Here is a 20042-nt window from a genome sequence, read left to right on the forward strand (position 1 = left end):
TCATTGATATAACAGGTATTACTGATACTACCTCGTGTAGTAGTCGTACACACAAGCATGCTAGTGTCAGATAGACCCTGCAAAGTGCCATATGTGTCCAAACCAATTAATTAGAACGTGATGATTTTAAAACCATTTGTTTTCTTATTAAACAAATAATTGGCACTACATTGTGGGGTGTTGAATCCTTGGAGTACAGTATCTTGTTTTAAGTGTGTTTATATATCAAAAACAATTTGTATTTATTCATTCATCATTATTATCAATCGTATTTTTACTATAAATGTTGTTCATTATTTTTATTGCATTTCTTCGTTTTAGCATTTTAGGTCATTAAAAATCGTGTAGTGCTATTTTTTAATTCATTTCCCGAAAGGTAACACTCATCAAGGCTACAAACGAGCCTACTCGAATGTTTGCATGCATGTAAGAAAGAGAGAAGGCTGTTGAGGGCACCCTCTAGTGTTTACAAGGTGACAGGCAGCAATTGTGTGTTGCATCGGGAATGTAAAACGAGGGGAGACGTGGTGATGATTTCTACCGGCATTTTTTTATGCCCACATTTTCATCACCTATCATGAAGAAAGAAATAAGAGGGATATTCACAATCTCAATACACTTCCAATGATAAAATGGATCCCAAAATGTTGCTGCATCGTTGCCATTTTTGGTTTGTATTCAAGGATGACAGGCTAACTTTAGTCCAGCATTAGAATCTCTGGACAATTATCCGAGTCGTGGATAGTGAAAACAATCAGCAGTTCGGAAGAAAGTAAAAGAAAAATAAAGTGATAAAGGAAACTTGCTGACAAGAACAAAATCAAGAAGAGCTACAACAAGTAAAAGGAGTAGAAAGAGAAAGCAAAAAAAAAAGAAAACAAGAAAAAATGGAACAAGAAAAAGAAGCAGGAGAAGAACAAAAAGCAGAAAAAGAAAATTGGTAAAAAAAATAAATTAAAAAAAAAAAATACAAACATGTAAGACCAAGAATAAGAACAACGACAACACAACGAAAAAATATGTGGTAAGCAATTGAACAAAAATGTATATAGGAGACTGAGAAGAACAAGAGAAACAGAATGATGAACAAGAAAAAGAAAATGACCACAAAGCTGGTGAATAAAAATGGGAAACAATGACAAAACAGGAAAAGTAAGAAGGTTAATAACTTCGATAAAAAGGATAATTGAAGAAAACGTAGAGGTAAAATGGAAATTGTAAAAGCAAAAGTGAGAGAAGAAGAATGCAAACAACGTTGGCAAAAGTGCAAATAATATTAGGTCAAAATAAAGAGGAATAATAAATGATAGTGGGTGGCACGGCAGCTGAGTGTTTAGCGTGTCCATGGGACAGTTCTGAGGCCCTGGGATCAAATCCAGCTACCAGCCTTCCTGTGCGAAGTTTGGATATTCTCCCCTCGCTCACTAACACCTAGGGACAATTTGGATTGGCAAATTAACCTGACATGCTTGTTTTTAGAATGGTGGAGGAAACCTGGGTGCCTGGAGGACACCCACGCAATCACAGGAAGAACATGCAAACTCCACACAGGGAGGTTGGTCGCTGGACTTGATCCCATGACCTCAAAATAATGCTGCAGACACGCTTACCACTCAGCCGCAGTGCCTCCCCCATTTTAAACAAACAAACCAAACATAATAATGAAAAATAAAAAATATACAATATATATAAAATAATATTCTAGTGATGAGAGATAAACAATATTTTTTGATTTAATTTTAGTTGCTTCAGCAGACTGAAACTGTTAAGTCCTCCCACCATGCATCATTCTCCAGAGGTGACATTCCTAATGCTTTTTTAAACATGATATTATTTTAGAGGATGGTTGAAAAGACCTCTATTGACGTTATCGGAGACCGACTCATCATTTCAAATCACCTTCCTCGGGAAGCAGATGTGCTGCAAATGAGAAGGTCAGCACATTAGAGGGAAGAATTATTTTCACCGCTGTGGCCGACTCCTCATCCACCACCACACCCTTCCCCAACCCCAGCCACAAATTGATAATCCAAATTAACAAATGAAAATACATTTTCTAAATTAATAAAATATTTGGGCTATGTTTGGGGCCGGTATTTATGAGGCCTAAAGTTAAAAAATGTGTATTTGTGAAAACAGAAATTGAGAATACTGTGATAAAGCAATAAGCACAATTTGATATTATACTTACATTTTAAAAATTACAATTACTATAACTGAAGATATTTATTCATTTATGTACAGGACAGCACTGCGGAACAGTGGTTAGCGCATGTGCGGCACAGTTCTGAGGTCATGAGATCGAACCTCCTGTGTGGTGTTTGCATGTTTCCCCCATGCTCGCGTGGGTTTTCTCCGGGCACTCCGGGCACTCCAGGTTGATTGGCCGGTTCTAATTGTCCCTAGGTATAAATGAGCGAGCAAATTGTCTGTCCCTATGTGCCCTGCGACTGGCTGGCAACCAATTCAGGGGGTCCCCTGCCCACTGCCCGAAGATTGATGGGATGGGCTCTAGCACCCCCGCGACCCTACTGAGGATAGGCGGTGCAGATAATGGATGGATGGATGGATATTTATGTGGAGGGTTGCACAGGGGATGAGTGGCTCGCATCGAATCCTCCTGAGTTTGCATGTTCTCCCCGTGCTTGTGTGGGTTTCTTCCAGGCACTCCGGTTTCCTTCCACATTCCAAAAACATGCATTTCAGGTTAATTGGACGGTCTAAATGGTCCTTAGGAATAAATGAGCAAGTGAGTTGTCTGTCCCTGTGTGCCCTGTGACTGGCTGGCAACCAGTTCAAGGTGTCCCCTGCCCATTGTCCGAAGATAGCTGTATGGGCTCCAGCACCTCTGCAGCCCTACTGTCAAGCTGACAAGCGGTGCAGATAATAGATGGAGGGATGTATATATTATACATAAACAAATGTTTATTTTTATTATGTTTCTCGCACAGGTCATTTGACAGTTGTTTTGAAGCTTCCATTTTGCCACTCTTCAGAGATTATGTAAATAGGAGAAGAGTTTGACACTCTTCAACTTCCTCATTATTGGCTTCACCTGCATGTAGGTTGAGGGTCAATAAGCTTACCAAACAAATATTGTGTTCCAATAATTGATGTTAAAGACATTTAAATCAATAAAACAAGGGTCCCCAAATGTATACACCTCCATACTTGTGTTAATAATTCGTAACTTTTTAATATGATTCTTACATTTTGTAATATTTATTACATTTCTCAAAAATCTGTTTCAGTGGCATGGGGTTAGGTTCCTGTCTGTCGAGGCACAGTCAGATATACAAATATAGATAGATAGATAGATAGATAGATAGATAGATAGATAGATAGATAGATAGATAGATAGATAGATAGATAGATAGATAGATAGATAGATAGATAGATAGATAGATAGATAGATAGATAGATAGATAGATAGATAGATAGATAGATAGATAGATAGATAGATAGATAGATAGATAAATAGATAGATAGATAGATAGATAGATAGATAGATAGATAGATAGATAGATAGATAGATAGATAGATAGATAGATAGATAGATAGATAGATAGATAGATAGATAGATAGATAGATGGATAGATAGATAGATAGATAGATAGATAGATAGATAGATCTCGTAGGGAAATTCATACTTCCAGCAGTATCCAAATATATCCAAATATATGATACTCCATCATATTTATCATGTGAATAGCAGAGCAAGAAAGCAATATGCAAACTGTACACAGGGAAAACACGTTTATTATCTTACCTCAATGTAGAAATGAAGTTTACGCACTGCTTCTTTTGAAAAAAAAAAAGAAAAAAGCATCAATTAATTGGTAATCCTCCAATATTAAAAAAAGTCCACGCAATGAGATAAACATTACTGGATGACTTGACATGCTGTTAGCTTGCCAATATTATCACTTAGTCCATTGTTTGGGGCTTGTCTAAATCTCAATATTTGGGCTCACTATCACCCACTGCCATGGGACAATAGAACTGTGTACCTCACTCTACATGTGCGGATGATCAGCTTAGTACTATGATACATAGTAATTGTATTAATCATTTTCATTATACAATGAGAACATTCAAGTCAAGTCAAGTATTTTTTATTTGTATAGCCCTTAATCACAAAGAGTCTCAAAGGGCTTCACAGTTTATTACACAGACCATTTTTTCAGACTATTATTACACCATCCCTTGATCTGGGACCAACATGAGGGCAAGGAAAAACTGAAATGCCTCAACATGAGGAAAATGGAGAAACCTTGAGAAGGGACCGCACATGTGGCATCCCCCTTTCAGGATTACCAGACAGCAAAGGATGTTGCAATCACAAATAATACAGAGATAGTGTCCAAGAAAAGTATAGGTTATTTATATGCTATAGAGCAGAAGTGTGTTTTAAGCTTAGATTTAAACATTTCCACTGAGGTTGCAGAACGGATCTCAGGGGGAAGAGCATTCAACAGCACCGGTGCCCGTATGGAGAACGCCCTCGAACCAGCGGAACACTTCTTGGCTCTTGGGATCACCAGAAGACCGGAGCTCTCAGAACGAAGGCTTCGGACCGGAACATAGGGGGAAATCAGATCTGAAAGATATGAGGGAGCAAGTCCATGTATGATTTTTTTATAATACTAAGAGAACCTTGAAATCACATCTTAGGCTAACAGGGAGCCAATGCAGGTTAGCTAAAATCGGCGTGATGTGATTGGACTTTTTTGTCCTAGTTAATAGCCTCGCTGCAGCATTTTGTACCAGCTGAAGACTCTTGATTCTGGACTTCGAGAGACCGGAGAGTACTGCATTACAGTAATCGAGACGGGAGGTAACAAACGCGTGAATTATAATCTCCGCATCCGACTGAGACACTATAGGACAAATTTTAACAATGTTGCAAAGATGGAAGAAAGCGGTTCTAGTCATTTTCTTCACATTTGTTTGAAAGGACAGATCATGGTCAAATATGACACCTAAATTTTTAAGTGAGTCACTCTGTGTGATGTGACATTTGTCAATGTTCACAGCAGTTTTTGAGAGTAAGTCACGGCATTTAGATGGACCAATAACTAACAATTCGGTCTTTTCAGAGTTAAGACGCAAGAAATTGAGTGACATCCAGTCTTTTATCTCAGTGAGGCAGGCCTCCAAATTTCCACAATTTAGTGTGGCAGATTCCTCCAACGGAAGATACAGTATAGTTGAGTGTCATTTGCGTAGCAGTGGAAATTGATATTATACTTGCGAATAATTTCACTTAATGGAAGCATGTAGATGCTGAAAAGACGGGGCCAAGCACTGCACCCTGCGGAACATAACAGGTAACACTAACACGCTCAGATGTCATTTTGCCATATTTAACACAGTGCGTCCTATCTGAGAGGTAGGATCTGAACCATGAGAGGACGGTTCCTGAGAGACCAATCCATTTTTCAAGCCGTTCTAGTAGGATATAGCCCAAATTCATTGTCACAGTATGTTAACTCATTTTGTAACAATGACAATAAAGGTATATTCTATTCTATTCTATTCTATATTATGGTCCACTGTGTCAAAAGCAGCACTAAGGTCCAGCAGCAGCAAAAGTGATGAAGCGCCAGAGTCCCATGCGATCATTGGTTACCTTAATCAGAGCTGTCTCAGTAGAGTGGTTAGCCCTGAATCCTGATTGCATTGATTCAAAAAGATTGTTCTCAGATATGAAATTATTCAGCCGCTGTGCCATTACTTTTTCAAGTACTTTAGAAAGAAACGGTAGGATTGACACAGGTCTATAATTACATAAGCTTTCTGGATCAAGGTTGTGTCATTTCAGTGTAGGTTTAATAACATTCAGTGATTCAGTGATTTTGAGTAAGAAAATCCAAGTATGTAAATTTAAATGAGAAGGCATTGATAACATACTTTTGCAAGTTCTCTTTGTTTTTCTTTAGTTTGACACAACGCATACAGTTCAATCTCCTGTGGGCAAAAATGAGACAACTGATTCTCGGGCTGCCTAGAATTTGAAGGGTGAATGTGAAAATTCAGCAACTTTGAATAATAAAATCAATAGTTTGAAGTTGAAAGGTAATTAACTTTAGCACTGAATAAATATGGTGCAAGCATTTAATATATGTCTAATTTACAGTTCCATGCTGACGCCTCACCTGACTAATGTGTTTTTTTTTTTTTTGCTAAAGCTGATCCGAGCAACCAATGATTTATAAAGTACTTATCACATGTTTACCCGGGAGTGCCATGTCTAGTGTTGTTGATCCAATGTTTTAAACAGTAATATCAATGACAATAAATATAATGTAATTCAATACAACTGTAATTATAGTGGCCCCTCAACATATGAGCGACTCCACTTACGAGAAATTTGAGTTACGAGGTGTCTCTCGAGCAAAAATACAGCCTAACATACAAGACAAAATCGAAGATTCAATCATTTCCAGACGCTATCAGGGCTGAGTACTTGAGACTACTCAACACCAGCATCAGCTCATGCCAGTGAACCCATACGTTTCCCGCCATACAAACCTGATCCCGCGTGCTTGTGTTGCTGTTCTTTTTTTTTTAAAACTGCAATGCATCTCTTCAATTTTAAGGGTACAGTAAGTGCTTAAACAAATCCAACTTTTGTTTGTGCTCCCTCACTCCTTCCGACCTCTCCCCTTCACTAAACCACCACCAAAAATATACCTCTGTTAACATCTGCCGTCTTCCTCCATAACAAGTTCCCGTAATAAACTCACATTGTGTTTTGTTAGTATCCATCGCATCCGCTTCACAGCATTACAGTATCTCCGGACAGAAGAGCAGTTTCAGTGACAGACTGCTGTCACTGTCTTGTACTACGGACAGACTGAAGAGATCTTTTCTTCCTCATGCCATGAGGCTCTTTAACTCCACCCGGCAGAGTAAAGGCCCACATTAAACCACACCACCTACATTGGATATTACCGAATCTTACTGCATTATGTGTTCTGTGTAGCACTATTTAGTTACTCTATATAACATGCTAAAGTGGGCATTTGCACGTCACACTGGGTATCTGTATATTGTATTCTTTTGGCTTTATTATTGTATTGTTCTCAGCTCAGGGATGCTGCTGGAAATGTGAATTTCCCTTAGGGGATGAATAAAGTATCTATCTATCTATCTATCTAATATTACTTGTATTATTGTATTTTTAAGTTAATAAATGTTAATGAGTTTTTAGTGCACAAAAACCTCTGTTTTTAAGTTACCGTATTTTCCGCACTATAAGGCGCACCTAAAAGTCTTAATTTTTTCAAAAGCTGACCATGCGCCTTATAATACAGTGCGCCTTATATATGGCTCAATATTATATTCGCAAGGTCTCGCAACTTACGCAACTGCCGCCGACTCGATTTTCCCCCGAACGTGGAGTAGTCCGCGGTGTATGCTGGGATCTATATACCGGCGTTTCATTGGCTAACCAATGTGTCAATCATCATTTAAATCGATCGCTATCGGCTAAAGTTATTCGGAGCCTCGGATTGGCTAGAGGGCCAAAACAAACCCTGCAATTGGCCGAAAAAGATGTGTCAATCATCCGTTAAATCGATCGCTATTGGCTGAAGTTATTCGGAGCCTCGGATACGCTAGAGGGCCAAAACAAACCCTGCAATTGGCCGAAAAAGATGACTGAATAGCAAGCTTGCTAAACTTCGCCATAAAGAAACATGTTTCATTAGTCTGTATTTGAAAACATTTTACTCTCCTAGATTTACTACACTCACGGTTGTAAGAAGACCATGATTGTGTATCATTATTGAACGTGAGAACTTAGGTGAGTTATGCGGCTTTATATTTTCCCGGTATCTTGTTTTAGAACGATCTTGATGTTGCTGTGATGAGTTGAGTGAATTAAACTCAATTCCAAGTGTTCATTGTCATATGCACAGTAAAGTAGCGAGCGAAAAAGAAAATAGAAAGTAAGGAATGGTTGGCATTTCTTGAATTCCAAGACTTTCCTTCCGAATGATATTTGAAAATGACGCGTTTAAGTGACATCGTACGGACACCGCATCCGCACGTGTCTACGACACATATTTGCTTCTTTGCAAGCTTTGGGAATGTTAAGGGGGTAATCAGTTTGACTGAATCATCTGACTGTTTTGTCCACGTTCCCATTGTAGCGCCTTATAATCCGGTGCGCCTTATCTATGGAAGATATAGGACCAAAAACTATCTTTTGGGGGTGCGCCCTATAACCCGGTGCGCCCTATAGTGCGGAAAATACGAAAATACTAAATATTTAGGGTTTACTTGGATGATTTGGGAATGCTGGCAAGTGATTAATTGGTTTCCAGGTATTTTCGATGAGAGGGATGTGCCTAATATTTGAGACATTTTAGATTTGACCTTGATCTGGGAATGAATACTCTGGTATCTAGAGGTGCTACAGAATATGATTCCCGCTTTGGGCAAATTAATTTAATGCGCTGGTTATTGAAAGGGTTAACCAAGAAAATCGAGGGAACGCTCTATATATATATAGCATATCAAAAGCCAGGAATTATGAAACAATGTTGTATTCTTTGAGTGGGAAAACGTATCAGCAGCTGAAGGATAAAATATCCAATTGTAAAGCAAGTCCAAAGGGAAATGTAAACAAAGATTTTCATTACACTTGGTGTCAAGATAGAAGCGGGATCAAACACTGATTTAATAAAATGAGAGCAAAAGGCAATTTATTACCAAGCGTAATGACGGAACACCAAAACACTGAGGTTTACGTGTTTATATGAATCCACTCCAGGGAGATGATAACACTTTTTTCTTTCAATTCCACATTTGGACGTAATTGTTATTTTGTAGAAGAAGCTCAGAGGTACAAGTGTCGCTCCATGCGCCGCGGCATTTTTTCCGAATGATGTCGCTCTGATAGGACTCCCATAGGACCGCCGGTCGCCACGAAAGATTTGGGGGACGGGAAAGAGTGGGATGGGTTGCGTGACTTCAAATAGCGTGCGCACATGCTAGCTATTAATTAGAAAGTGGGAATTCCTCTGAGGTTCAGTCTTGGTGTGAGAAAAGAAAGCGCGACGGCCCCGCGGCTGCCACAAGCTGCCAGCCATTTCAAGTCCGCCTTCAAATGTGGCCTCCTGCTGCCAAGCATCCACATGAGATGTTGGTACTGATCCATCCAAAACATCTTCGCCTCGCGCTCGTTTTGAAATGACACACTTTTAGCAGTTTTGGTGGATTCACATCTGATTATAAATAGTGAACAGTAGGATAAAGCGTGAAGGCAAATTCAAAAACTCTAAGAGGTATCTAGTTCAGATGCCCCCTGGACTGATGGCGCTCCCCTTAAAGCAGGGGGTGGGGAACTTTTTGACCCAAACAGCCAGAAAAGCAAAATGTTTTTTTTTATTTTTCGAGAGAGCCTCACCATATATGTTTTAAGACACAATTTAAGAAACCAGCCAAACCCGCTTCCCAAACAAAAGGTATATTTTAGTGCGTTTGATGATTTTATTAAATTTATGAAATGATAAGAATTTCAGGGCCTTTGTTCCATATCCATATAAATACACCACATACAATTTGGCTCCCTCCTCAGTAATATTGAGGCTAATTTGACCATCATTTTTGTCTTGAATAATAGTTTCAAAATAAGGTGCTAACAAAGTTATTTGTGAATGTCACAAACACTGAAAAAGAAATGATACCGACATATTTAGTGAGAAGCTAGTCCTTTCGCTATGTGTGCACAGTTCCGCCCATTTCTGGCTCTCACACAATCAAATCGCTCTTTATGCTTTGCGAGCTTTTAATGGTATGGGTGTTTGCAGCTTGTTCTGTGTGTTTTCATCATTAAGTGTCTCAACAGTGAACATATATGGTCTCATGAGCTACCAGATAAACGATTTTGCGAGAAAAAAACAGGGTATGTTGATGTGACGCTGTGAGTGTAAACTGGAGTTTACAGCCCTATATATAATGTAGGGAACCAGCTAGCTATTAGCGGCTAATTACATTAAAAAATAAATCAATTAAATCTTTTTTACATGACATAAAGAAAACTTTTGGTGCGCGCTATGCACTTTTACCATTTTTTTTTCTCTACAACCATACGACACAGGGAGACTCTGTGGTACTTAAAAATTCCGGCCCGGGGGAAAATGACGACTTCGCTATACTCATAGAAGAATAAGAAGCAGCAATTAACTCACTGAAGAACAGAAAGTTTCCAGGAATCGACAGCATCCGATCAGAACTCTTAATTGGTGGTGAGTGAACTATGGACATTTGACAAAGATTTGCAGGAAGATCTTACACACAGGACAGTGGCCACATACATGAACAAAATTGTTAATAATTATGATACCAAAGAAAGGAAACTTTCAACTATGCTCCAACTACAGGACCATATGTCTCATTTGCCATGCAAGCGAAATTATGCCAAAGGTCCTAAGGAACAGACTGACACAACAGGCTGGCCAAAGAAAATGCGGGTTTCAAGGAGGGAAGCAGGACTACAGAACATATTCAACAATACACAACCATAACACCTGATACACGGACACCAAAATACATTTTGCAATTTGGTTAAAATACAATGCAAACAACATAAATAGTAATAGAAAAAAAATGTTATTATTGCAAGGCACAGACTAACCATGTGATGAAAGTGACCTTGTGGAGGCGTATATACACTGATAAAGATGGCAGCAGATGGCCTCAGGATTTTAGCCATTCAACCACACCTACCAGTGAGGCTGTGTGGCTGACCTAATGTGGTGCACAACTCAAACGGTTTGACCACACCTCCCCCAAATTATTACATTTGTGTGTTTTAATATCACTTGTCTTTGTGATATTCAGACAGGATGGCTCTCTTTTGAGTTTCCTTTATTTCTTTGGTGTGCCAATATGGTCACTCTGGGAAAAAAATGGTCCGTTTAACCATTCACATGCTTCACTTCAAATGCACAGCTCATTTGTGCCTCCCCCCACTCAAATCTTATTACATGCATCCGATGAATGAAACCATGATGGAATTACTATAACTTGTGATGGGGGATTCTAAGGGAGATCCGAGGTGGAGGCTACTGTCCTGCGTAATTGCCAAGCTTGAACATTTGAATAAAATAAGCCCGATATAATTAATGTTAGCCAACGATTCGACCGGGTGATAATTAAATCGTCTGTTGTTTTGCAATTTGCATGATTAAGACGCTAGTTAATGTTTGTGTTGTTGCGCTCGCAGAATGTCAACATATCACTATTCTCCCCAACGTTCTTAATTAAATTTGCAATCCACGAAATCAATTTGCTCATTTCTGCCAAACTGTTTGAGACTCTGCCTGGAAATTAAGCTTGGTGAAGCACCACGTGGCTTGTAACCTAAAGGCTACCACAAAACACAGTTTGTATTGGTCTGCAAGTCCAGCCTACTGCTACGGCTAGGCTACTCAACAACTGCCTTTAGCCATCCCTATCGAACCTGTATCTCAGCAACGCCAGATCAATTCCCCACAAAACGGGTAACCTGGGACAACAAATTGTTAAAATAAAGCATTTTTGGAATATTCATAAAAACTACGACGCCTATTTTCCTCTAAAAAAACGACCTAAGAAAAAGAAAGAAAGGAACTTAAATAAACCAGGTAGAGAGTGGTGTCCTGGTGGTGTTCTCACCACTAAAGCAGAGAGCTGGATGCCATAACCTAGGAAAGTATTAGGGCAGGAACCAGATCAGGCCAGAAAAGGAGGGGACAGGTGAGTATTAACTCACTGAGAAATACATTTTTTTCAAGACCTTACTCTAATGACTTGCTTGGAATGGAATCAGCCCGGGATGCACAGTCTGGACTGTAGCTGTTAATAGCCAGCCTCAAGCACATTTCCAAATGGCCATCAGCTATGGTGGAACAGTGTTTTGACTTAATAATCATCATCTGGGAAAAAGCTAACTCACATAAATAAGTGGAGCCAAATAATGCAGTCAAGTAGGTAGCACATTTTCTCATATTTGGGTAATTTTCCCCTGTGAGTAAGTCCCATAACTGTCCGCCAACCCTGGACTTCAGATCAATACCAGCATGTTGTCTCAAAATCTCATCTTCCACTCCAGGAAAAGTCCTCCCTTGCGATCATATCATTAAACAACATCCGAATAAAAATGCAGAGCTGGACTGTGTCACTCACGTCCGTAGACTCGACCATGTGCAAGGCAGACTCACAGTCTGCAACAGTCCATAGCTGTTGGGTCAATTCCTCTGCAATAGGTTAGTCTTATTTCTGATAAAGGCCTCTTTAAATCCAGGCGAAACAAGTCACTTCTTTAGGATGGCTTTTAATACTCAATAGTTTCTAGGACACTTTTATTCGATCATGATTGCATTTGATGGTGTGGTATTTTTTATATTTTACTCATTTGATTTCTCCGTTATCACTGTAAACTTTTTTTTTTTGGACAGGGCTGTATGAATAAAGCACATTTACATTTACATCTAGACAGCTGAAGAGCATTGAATAAGGCTGACATTTCTGGTTTATTTTTTTAAGTCATAAATGAAGATTCGGCTGCTTTAGCCAATGCCTCTTTTGTCATCTTTGTATCTTGGAAGAACTTCTTGTACTTAACAATGACATGACTCACCCAGATTGATGCCTCGGTGGCTGCTGACCCGGACTTGTAAATAAACTCCTTTAGACACATATCAATAAGTTATATTTATGAATAAACGTGTTTTACATTGTCATAGTAAAATGTTTCACTTCACAACTGCTATTTAAGGTCAACAAAAACACTGTGCCAGGAAACATCCAAAAATTATTCACTCGGAAAGAGAGAAGTATAACTTTAGGGCTGTTGTAAATCCAAAATCCCAAAGGTGAGAACCTTCAGGAAAAGTATGTGTCTGTCTGTGTGTGGAGTCAAACTTAGGAACAATTTACAAGACGAGATCAAACATTGTCCAACTATTCATGTATTCAAATATAGATCCAAAAAAAATTATAAAAAAAAAACATTACCGGCAGAATACAGTGATGAAGAAAATGGCGTATGAGTGATATTAGATATTGGAAATACTGTGTTTACAACTATAGTTAACCTTGTTGTTATTGTTACTATTATTATATCATAACTGTCATTATTGCTATTGTTGTTATTATCATTGGTGTCACAATGATATTTAGTGACAAGTAGCGTCATAACGTTAATAGATGGTTACTACGATGATTAGTGTATAAAACGTGTGACTATTGTTGTTATTATGATTATTGATATCTGACCTATGTAAAATATATATCAGTGAGATTTTGTTATATTAGACACAAGAGGAGCCATCTGTAAAATGTAATTAATAGGGAAGATGAAGGGGTCTGCTTCTTACTACCCCTTTTCAAACATGTTATGTTAACATTATTTTTGTTGTTGAGTCATTGTTTTTGTCCTGTTTTTATTGTATAATGTTCGAAATAAAGAGCTCATTCATTTATTCATTCATAATAGGTCGCATTTTACAAGTAGCTCACATGCGGTAAAAGTGTTACGTCTGCTTTTCGCCAGTCTCTTACAGGTGTCTTACTAACTCCAAACTTTATTTATGGTTTGCAGCTGCATATTTCATTATGATCAGAAAATGAATTTATTTTTGATGACATTTTTTTCAGTATTCTTAATTGTTTTCACGCATTACTGGTGTTGTGGCAAAAAATGTCCCCCAGCATATGCCACACGGGCAAACGCCACTAAAATACTGTGTATCTCATTTTTGGGGGGAAATGTAATAGAATAGAAACAGAGTATTTACACCGTGTAGAATTTCTTTTTGAGCAATTGAAATATTTACTTCAGCAAAATTGCGCCTTTTCTTTTAAACGTTCGGGTGTCGATGAGTACGAAAAAGGTTAAGATAATTAACGCAGGTCTAGGGCACCCTCTTGAGGTTTACAGTGAAAATATTATGTGAAGTGAAATACCCGGTAATAATGTGTTAAAAAATTAACAGATAAGTCTCACCGCAGGATAAGTCACACCATGAGCCACACGATGAAAAAAACAGTTCCACATAGTCTGGAAAATATGCTAGATAGATTCATTGAATATCTGTAAAATATTTTGTGTTTACAGCTAATAAGAACACTATTCTAAGTAGCATGTTCTTTTTTTTTTTTGTTAAATAATGCTCCAATGGAGCTCAGCATGTTTCAACGTCAAATGTTTTTTTTTTTTTCTTCAAATACCCGCATTGATTTTGAAGCCTGCTGACGCTCAGTCTGTCTTCTTTTCTGTTAATGGCGTCGTCTTTCTCGCTGATGATGCAAGGTATGAGTTCATATGGTGAAATATTATCACGCTCAGCAACAACTCGTCCAAATGTCTTTCATGTGCGCAGATGGCTCATGAGTCATTGACGCGTGTTGACATTTTTTTGCGTCAACTTTACAGGTTGCCGATTTTTTTATTCGGGGGTAGTTTCAATGTCCCATTTTTTTGAATGGACTGATGATTCCTGTTTTTCTACCCAGCATCCTCTTAGTTAGACACTTTGAGTATTTTAACAATAATACAATTTATTTCAAAGCGCATTTCAGGACACCTCGGGTCACTGAACACAATAAAAACATCAATGAAACAAGTATGAGACAAGCAATAAAAAATAAATAAAAATGAAGTACAGTTAAAAAGAAGTGTGTGTGCTGGGAGTGTTGTGGGTTGTACTCTCATGTGAGTCCTTCTAATCATAACCCAGATTAATTCCTTAATATATATTCCTTATTTGTAGTTTATATTTGTATTTTTATTTTTTTATTAACAAAATAACCATTGCCAAAATACAAGACAGAGATGAGTGTATTATGGTGTTGGAGGATGGAACCAAGTGGGTAGAGGAGGAACTGGAGACAAGTGGTCCTCAAAAGAGGGATGGTAGTTAATAACAAAAAAGGTATAAAGTGACAAACAAGGGTTCATAAAACTTCGACGTGTCCGGACAAAACCAAACTTGACCAAGTCCAAGGCATACACTTAAACAGAAACCAGAAATGGAAAATGCAAGGAACAAAGTAAATAGCTAAGTGGCCACTAAACCACTAACAAAATGTCTAAACAAGAAATCCAGTACAAAAGATTGAAAAAAAATATAAATGACATGGCAGTCGAATGAAAATGATCCCACAACATGTGTCATATAAAATCTCTGTATAAGGGGTGGGGATCATCAGGACCAGGTATGTGGATATTGGATACGCTTGTGCCCAATTCCCAACCCACTCTGTGCCCCCTGGTAGATGCAGGCACACCATACCAAAACATATAGTATGCCTTAGATCCATCAGGTTGGTAAGCAGGAACCAATTCATGCCTGCTCAAAAAAGGATAATGTTGATGACAAAACCCGGGAACAAAGTAACAAACAAAAGAGTGGTCACGAAAAACAAAATGTCAAAACAAGAAATATTTGCTTTTATTTTTAATAAAAAAATAAATAAAAAAAAAACAACATGACAATGGCAATGTCATGGCAGCAGTCAGTTACGAGCATTATAAGGAACTGGTTTAATGAGGTGTGGACATTGATTTGGCACAATCACAAACAATATTGTTAATGGACCACTGAGGGTCCATAACAAATATTATAAGAAAATCCAGTTGTAAGGACCAATCCATTATCTGCACCGCTTATCCTCAGTAAGGTCGCTGGGGTTACTTCAGCCCATCCCAGCTGTCTTCGGGCAGTTGGCAGGGGACACCCTGAACTGGTTGCCAGCCAATCGCAGGGCACACAGGAACAGACAACTCATTCGCTCATTCACTCCCAGGGACAATTTGGCCCGGCCAATTAACTTGACAAGCATGTTTTTGGAATGTGGGAGGAAACCGGAGTGCCCGGAGGAAACCCACGCAAGCACGGGGAGAACATGCAAAAACAGGGGGTTTGATCTCACAACCTCAGAACTGTGCTGCACACGCGCTAAACACTACACCGCCGTGCTGCCCTTGTAAGGACCCTTGATTGACTATTAGAAAGCAATCCCATCAAATAGTGTCATGTATAGGGATTCCAGTCAGTCAGAAAAAAATAGTTAAACCCCTATATCATTATTTAGATCCCTATATCATATAATGTTGACTCTGAAAACGTGAGAGCTCTCGGAAAAAATCTGTTTTTTTATTCATGAATTGAGAGATCAGTGTTTGTCATGTTAAATCTACAACAAAGAGACAAAGACAAGAGCAAATGTGAGTGATTATTTACATAAGAGGTCTCCAACTTTTCTGTTCATACTGAGAGCTACATTTTTGTTAGTAATAAGTGCAAAGGGCACCCAGTTTTATATGCATTTCTAAAATTACATTACATTATAGAATAGAATAGAATAGAATAGAATATACCTTTATTGTCATTGTTACAAATGGGCTAACATATTGTGACAACGAAATTGGGCATGACACTCCAGTTTTACACATAGTGAGGGTATGAGCAAGAAGATAAAGGAACAGAGAAGATAATGTTATAAAACAAGGGGAATAAGGCTATAGTTATAATTTACATGGTATTTACACAGCAATGTCAGCATGTGGGATGTTACATACAGGGTTGTCGTGATAACGTTGTATCTATAACTATATAGACCCAGTGAGCAACTAAAAAAATAATTTTACTAGAAAATCACAATGACTCAGCACTGGGGAGCTATATTCATAACAAGTCCGTGGGCACCTCTCCTCAGGGGGAACCTTGGTCCCCGCGGGCACCATGTTGGAGACTTCTCATTTATATTTATATACATTTTACAATAAATTAGTTGGTAAGGTGTGTCAAATGTAAAATGTTTAAACCATGTAATTGTTTAAAAAAAAAAAAAAATCGTTTTGTCATCAAGAGTACTTTTTCATTGCCATTTTTGTTTTCCATAATTATGACGTTTGAGTCACTACTAGGAGACATAAGAATGATATATATTTTTTTATTTGCAGGGATTGCATTGCAAAATCGACTTGCAATAATCAGCCAAGTAGAAATATATTTTTATAAACATTTTATCATACATTCAAACCCAAGAGAATACCCTATATACAGGCTTAAGCATGTGTTAAAAAAATACCAGTACTGGACTTTAAAAACATTTTTTATTCTAATATCAATGTCATGAGTCAAGTTTGAGACTAAATATCTCGAGTCACAGAGCGCAAGGAATATTTTGCAACAAGCTTGCACACTGCACAATACACAAAGAGGTAAGTATTTCAGGAGCGAGCAGCAGCAAGTCAACTGCAGGAGAGAGAGTGGGAAAGGTGAGAGGAGAGAGAGTGGGAAAGGTGAGATGGCACAACATTCATTTGGACAGGTAACTTAAAATTAGTTTTACCTGGTTATATCAGTATCAGAAATTATTTTCCCCCCATTTTATTAACACTCCACTTATTGAAACATGAATTGTTTGTACATGATTCAATTGTTTGTTTGTTTGTACATGATTCAAATTGAATCTTTTCTTCCGGCGCCGTCACGAATGGCAGCCACTCCAGCAGCTCCCGTGTTATTTTCGATTGTTCTCGATTGTTCTCAGCTCAGGGATGCTGCTGGAAATGTGAATTTCCCTTCGGGGATGAACAAAGTATCTATCTATCTATCTATCTATCTATCTATCTATCTATCTATCTATCTATCTATCTATCTATCTATCTATCTATCTATCTATCTATCTATCTATCTATCTATCTATCTATCTATCTATCTATCTATCTATCTATCTATTAGTGTCAAATAATGCTCTATAGTGTTTAAAATATTTTGGGACACTTTCCCTACTTCTGATAATATTCTGTCGCCATCATGTGGAGGTAATTGGGAAAACAAAAATGTGGTGTAAAAAAGGTTTTACCTTCCTTTGCATGTGGATATGTCCACATTTGTTAGCGATGTAAAGTATTTTCCTCTGCTTTGGTGCTTTTAAAGGTCCAGGGTGTTTTTTTGACATTAGCTCAGGAGGTAGAGCGCTCGTCTGGGGATCAAGAGATCGCAGGTTCGATTCCCGGCCCCTCCGTGTTATATGTCGAAGTGTCCTTGGGCAACAAACTGAATCCTAAACCTAATCCTCCCCATAAGCAGGTTGGCGCCTTGCATGGCTGCACGGCCGCTATTGGTGTGTGAGTGTGTGAATGAGTAGGTGTGAAGCACATTGTAGAGCGCTTTGGGAAGTCTTCATTAACTTGAAAAGAAGCGCTATATAAATGCAGATCATTTCATTTAATTTCACATGATGGCCTTTAGGAAAACTCAAAATTGAAAAAGATTTGCGTGGACGTAATGCAAGTTTGTTGAGCTTGTTGGCTGGGTGAGGTGACTGATTAACCAATAAGAATGCAGAACAGAATCAAGCGGGGATTTACAAACTTTTGACTTGGTAAGGTGACTATTCAGCCTGACATTCTTTGAACAGTCTTTAAAAAAATTATCCTCGGTGAAAAGTTTTCCGTGATCGGCGATCAGCATCACTACTTCGTAGCTCGCGTTTGTGGCATTTTCATTTGACCCGCAGGGTCTTGTAATCCACTACTGTTACATTAAAACAGCTTCAAGTTGCTTGGCCTTTTCACAACCTTCATTTCCAGTTAGCGTTTTGTAATCAGCATGTGTCATCTGGTATTGCCTCTTATATTATATTATTCGAAAACAGCCACAGTCTCTTGGCAAATTTGGCAGATGCAGTTGTTTCAAATTTTGGTGAAAAAATACTCAAATTTTAACCTGCCCTGGAAGTGGTGCCCCTCACTGTCAACTTTCCATTTGTATTTACAGTTGCCATGTTGGAAATAAAGTGGACTAAAATTATCATAGAAAGCCAAGGGCAAGGTGTCCAAAGGGTTACTGACATCATCTGGTAAAAAGAGTGTTGTTTTTTTGTACAGTGTATTTGATAGTGCGGTCAACATTACTGGCGGTCACTTAATATTAATTTTATGAAAGACGCAGAAGGCCTGTAAAAAAATGATGTTGGGCCGTGACTGGCCACCGGACTGGACTTCTGACATACCTGAAATACAGTATGAAAATCCGAGAAGTCGAATATTCAGCGAGGGATTACTGTAGCGGTAACAACTCACCGCAACCAACAGTTGTATCTTCATGCAAAAGCTTGAATTTGGTTTTGTTTTAAATTAGAAGATTTACAAAGAAAAATAATTATCTTCCTAACTAGATTACTGAATTACTAAAGAGTGAATCAAGGTAGCTACAAATGCATTCCTGCTTGTATTCATGCGGTCTTTTTTTTTCCATAGTCATGAACACAATATCCCGACAGCCCTGAAAGATCAGTCAGAAAGCATCTAATTTCCTTGGAACCTCGAAGTTATTTTATTCTGTTTTCATAAATTCAAGTAAAAGTTAAAGAGGCTTCATTCCAGAATATACAAAGACTATTTAACCTTGGATATTTCAGGCTAAAGTACTTCGAAGTGTAATACATTTCAAATGTGTGAAGGTGTTTTAGGGTTGAAAAGAGATCATAAACGTAACACAGAAAGGGAAAGAGGCTTGGAGGTGGAAGAGAAAAGCAGCACAGCATACAGGCATCCAAGCTATTGATTTATCGGGCGTTATAGTCTTAGAGACGGGGTGCAAGATTGATCAAATGGAAGGTTATCCTTACTCACAGAGGCAAGCTGTTTGCCAATATCCATCACGGCAAAGTCCAAACGGTTTCAAGGAGGCTTGGCTTTCTCCTCCCCGCCCTATCGTCAAGCCATTCTCTGCCGGGGATGTTTTTAAACGCCGCGAGACGCAACAATATTCCTAATGGACGCCATGCAGACGCCAACAGTGACTTTCTAGCCTCTCACTGGCTGCTAATATCGGGATGCTTACACCAATAAAGTGGCCCATTCATCCATTGAGGATGCGGGCAACAAAGTGCTTTTATCTTATTAACTATGTAAATAGAAATGGAGGGGGAATTCACAACGTCGAACATGTACTGTACTGTGTGTGTAACAAGTCATGAAAATCAGGATCCATCACTGAACGTTTCCTCGTGAGATTATACTCCCTGAG

The sequence above is a fragment of the Urocampus carinirostris genome, chromosome 4 (assembly GCF_059441175.1).
Source record: "Urocampus carinirostris isolate Australia breed hairy pipefish chromosome 4, RoL_Ucar_1.0, whole genome shotgun sequence".
Lineage (NCBI taxonomy): Eukaryota > Metazoa > Chordata > Actinopteri > Syngnathiformes > Syngnathidae > Urocampus > Urocampus carinirostris.